Below are 4,807 nucleotides of genomic sequence, written 5' to 3' on the forward strand. Positions count from 1 at the left end.
AATTAGAGCAGTGGTAGTGTATATTGGCCTTCCAACACTTCAGTGATTGTTTGCTGCCTGTCCCTTCTTACCATCTACCTGTGTACAACTTCCTCTGCAACTATTTCACGTGTGGATCGGTAGGAGGCTACCCTTCCTACACTGCAGCTATACTCTGCTGTCCTATCCTTCTTACCATGTATGTATGTGCATGTCAAGTTCCTCAGCAGCTGTCTCAATTGTAGATGGGCAGGAGGCAACTGTTCCTACACTTTAGTGATAGTTTGCTGTCCTGTCGTTTCTTACCTCTTATGTATGTGTGTGTACAAGTTCCTCAGCAGTTATACACTTTTCTGGCAGCAACTGTGTGACAGTTCCCTACCAGTTTCGAGTGGTATTGTGAACTAGGTCACACAACAAAGTAAACACACACACACACACACACACATGTGATCGGAAAGGTTAACAAAATGTGTTTCCACATCCTCATTCAGAGTCCCATACACCAAGGCGAGCACCTATGTTACATTGAGTCTGGGGTAGTGGAAGAGGACACAGTGGTCTCTTGCACTGTGGATTGACTGGCCATCTCCAAAAAACATGAATAGCTCCCAGCACAGGCAGTAGTCTCTATGATTTGCAAAATACTTCCTCAGTCAATCCTGATGCATCACCATTATTTGCTGAAAAGTTTTCTTCTATGCTCATCCATTATCACCATCTTCCATTCCTCATATATATAATAAAAACTAAACTCTGTCTGAACAGGCCATGAAGGTCCAACGGTAACGATCAGCCGCCGTGTCATCCTCAGCCCACAAGCATCACTGGATGCGGATATGGAGGGGCATGTGGTCAGCACACCGCTCTCTCGGCTGTTGTCAGTTTTTGTCACCGGAGCCGCTACTTCTCAATCAAGTAGCTCGTTAGTTTGCCTCACAAGGGCTGAGTGCACCCCGCTTGCCAACAGCGCTGGACAGACCGAATGGTCACCCATCCAAGTGCTAGCCCAGCCCGACAGCACTTAACTTCGGTGATCCGACGGGAACCAGTGTTACCACTGCGGGAAGGCCGTTGGCCTCTTACAGGTAATACATTTATTAAATTCTTGTCTGTCCAACACCAACATCTCATCAACTGAACACATCTCTGCGCCATCTGTGAAGGCTTAACAATTCATCAGTGTGTGCATACTGGGTGAGTAATTTTTTGTCCGGTGAGCTTATTTACATTACAAACAATTCAAATTGTTGTTTTAGTATGGTCGGCTTCAGTAATAACACCTTACTAAATCAAAGGAATATTAACCGCCAGCCGGCATAAGTGGCCGTGCGGTTCTGGAGCCGAGCGACCGCTACGGTCGCAGGTTCGAATCCTGCCTCGGGTATGGATGTGTCTGATGTCCTTAGGTTTGTTAGGTTTAATTAGTTCTAAGTTCTAGGCGACTGATGACCTCAGAAGTTAAGTCGCGTAGTGCTCAGAGCCATTTGAACCATTTTTGCAGATGGTATGTCGGTGCAGGCGTACGGGAGGGAAGCCGTGAGCAAAAAATATGTTTACGAATGGTTTAAATGCTTCAGTGAAGGGAACGAAACAACTGAGGATGAGCCACGTTCAGGTCGGCCATCTACACGCGGAATACCAGAAAATGTCGAGAAAGTGCGACAAATGGTGACACAAGATTGACGACGGAATCGCAGATTGCTTGCGCAGGAATTGGGCATTAGCAAGGACACGGTGCACACCATCGTCCGCGATGATTAAGGTAAGCGGAAGATCTGCTCCCGATTTGTGCCGCACAAACTCACAGACGAGCAGAAAGCAAAACGGATGGAAACTGCTGGTGATTTCATTTCCATATGTGACCAGGATCCATTGGTTCTGAACACCATCGTCATGGAATATGAGACCTGGTGCTACCAGTTCGCTCCGGAATCAAACAGGCAATCGGAAAAAAGCCGTCTGCAAAAATCCAAGGTGAAAACACTGTTGACCGCATTCTTCGACAACAATGGCATCACCCACAAGGAACTTGTTCCTGTAGGTCAAACCATTAATGCTGCATTTCACTAGCCCGTTTTGAATCGATTGCTACAGCGTATCCGGCGGGCTCGGCCAGAGTTGCACAGAACTGGAAAATGGGTGAGGCTCCATGACAATGCCTCTGCACACTGCGCGATCCGTGTGCGCCAATTCCTGGCGCAGAAAATGGTAACTGTTCTTGAACACCCTCCATACTCCCCTGATCTGGCTCTTGCTGACTTCTTTCTGTTTCTCCGCTTGAAAGAGGGCATGAAAGCTGAACGTTGTGCGGACGCGAATGCCATCGAAGATCGTGTGACAGCCGTTCTGCGATCGATTCCACAGGAGGCCTTTGCTGATAGTTTCCAGAAGCTGTACGAATGTTGTGAAAAGAGTGTTGTGGCGAGTGGCGACTATTTTGAAAGGCAATAAAGAACATTTGTTTATATCTTTTGTTTCGTTTGTTGTCTGATAGCATTCACCGAACTTTTTAGACACACCACGTATTTGTGGGACCAGCTCGGACGTGATCTCCGGTCCAGCGTCAGTATCCAGGCTATCAAGGACCTGTTACAACAGTTGTGGGCCAACTTCCCTCGAGGAAGGATAGAATGACCTTAAGATACTCTTCCCAACCGAATCAGTGTACGCGTCCAGGCCAGAGGGGATGCGACATCATACTGATAAGTGATCTCACACTACCAAGTCGTTTGTACCTTTCACTCGATTTTGTAGTCACAGAAACATCACATACTCTCTCACCTCTTGAAGTTTCATTTTGGTTCCTTCTCCCCTTCCGAGTATTTCACTTCTTTTGTCAGGCAGTGTATTTTAATGTACGGTACATTGATTTTCTTTTCCAGTGTTCATACAGTTTGTAAATTCTTTTTGAAATCGCTACAGTATTGTAATTCTTCATGCTTTCCAAGCGATCTGTTGACATCTTGGATATTCGGGAATCCAGCCGGATGTTCGCGTCGTTCTTGCACGATATTTCAACAGTGTGCCTCGCTGTCTTCTTCAGGTGCTACCTGAGACTGGTCCTTGGGTCGATCGAGTCCAGTATTTATGCCTGGAAGGAGCTGGGCGTTCCGTAATCGGCCCGCGCCGAGTCGAGTGTTCCGTCTGTGGTCCGCGCCCGCCAGACTCGTCTTCAATGGACCCTTCCTGTCGCGGATGTTCCGACTGCCGACCCGATCTGAGATGTTGGGTACTCTGTCTCATGACTGTTACTATGATTTCCACTTCTGTTTCGTGCTGGGCGCTCCATAATCGGTCCGCGCCGCGTCGTGTGTTCCGCCTGCGGTCCGAGCCCGCCAGACGCGGCTACATTGGCCCTCTCTGGTCGCCGGTGTTCCGACCGCCTTCCGCCCCCGGCCTGGCCGTCTTCTGAAGTCGAGTTCATGATCTGGGGTGTGTCAAATCTGGTCTCTAATGTCCGACACCATGTCTCACGGCTGTTCTCTCGGTCTGCGCTTCTATTTCTTGTAGAATCCCGGAGTGTCCTGAGTTGAGTTTTCACAAGCTCAAGCGCTGGAATCCAGGCAGTGTTGATTTGGTATCCTGAGTCACGGTTGATTAGATTATCTGTGATCTTAAACTCAATGGCTTCTTTAATGACGCTGTCCCAAAATCTTGAGGTTTGTGTCACAATCTTGGTGTCATTGTAATCCATTGAATGACCTAGTTCCAGACAATGCTCTGCTATGGCTGATTTAGTCGCCTGTCTGAGTCTGGTATGTCTATGGTGTCCTTTACATCTGATGTCCACAATTCTGGTGGTCTGGCCAATGTATGACATCCGACACTGGCATGGTATATTTGAAATACCTGGCTTGCGTACCCCCAGGTCATCTTTTACATTCCCCAGCATAGCCCCAATTTTGGTGGGTGGGCAAAATATGCTCTTGATGTCATATTTCTGGAGAATCCTGCTGATTTGGGCAGAGATAGTTACGGCATATAGCAGGTACGCCATCTTCTTTGCCTCTTCTGGTTCTTCTTCTGGATCCTTTGGCTGATTGGCAGGTTTAAGTGCCTTCTGAATATCTCTAGAGGAGTACCCATTCCTGCTGAACACTGATCGTAAGTGTTCTATTTGTGTGGCCAAACTATCAGGATCTGACAGAGTTTGTGCTCTGTGGACCAGTGTTTTGAGCACTCCATCCTTCTTTGCCGGATGGTGGCAACTGCTGGTTTGTAGGTATAAATAGGTTGGCCACCGTTAGTGATAGAGGGCTGCCCATCGCCATCCCTTCTGTTTGTTCGTAAAATTGACCCCCATATAGGTAGTGCGTCGAGGTCATTACATGCCTGAATGAGTCAAGGAGAGCCCCATCGAACTTCTCTCCAATATGCTCAAGTGACTCCTTCAGTGATACCCATGTGAAGAGAGACACCACGTCGAAACTAACCATGATGTCTGTGTCTGTGATGTGTTGCTGGCTCAGCCATTGCATTAAATCCTCTGAGTTCCAGATGTGATGTGCACATTTGCCCAAATGTGGTGTCAACATCTTCTTCAGGTACTTCGCAGTAGGGTAGGTTGCTGCACCAATATTGCTGACAATAGGTCGCAGAGGAAGCCCATCCTTGTGAACCTTGGGGAGTCCATACAGTCTAGGTGGTGCTGGCACTTCGTGACGCAGCTTCTTGGTGGCTTGTTCAGGCACGCCCATCTCCTTCAACAGAGCCCTGGTCTTTTTGTCCACTTTCTCTGTAAGATCGCTTCCTATTGACCTGAATGCAGGATCCTCCAGGAGTTGTTGCACCTTTCTGTCACATTCTGTTTTCTTTAGGATGACTG

The 4,807-nt window shown here is 47.9% G+C and overlaps 1 pseudogene; it reads right to left on the bottom strand.

Moving 5' to 3' along the window:
* Window positions 1-940: 940 nt before the first annotated feature.
* On the bottom strand, window positions 941-1,058 carry LOC126237765 (5S ribosomal RNA; annotated as a pseudogene).
* Window positions 1,059-4,807: the final 3,749 nt, after the last annotated feature.

This window comes from Schistocerca nitens, chromosome 2 (assembly GCF_023898315.1).
Source record: "Schistocerca nitens isolate TAMUIC-IGC-003100 chromosome 2, iqSchNite1.1, whole genome shotgun sequence".
Taxonomy (NCBI): Eukaryota; Metazoa; Arthropoda; class Insecta; order Orthoptera; family Acrididae; genus Schistocerca; species Schistocerca nitens.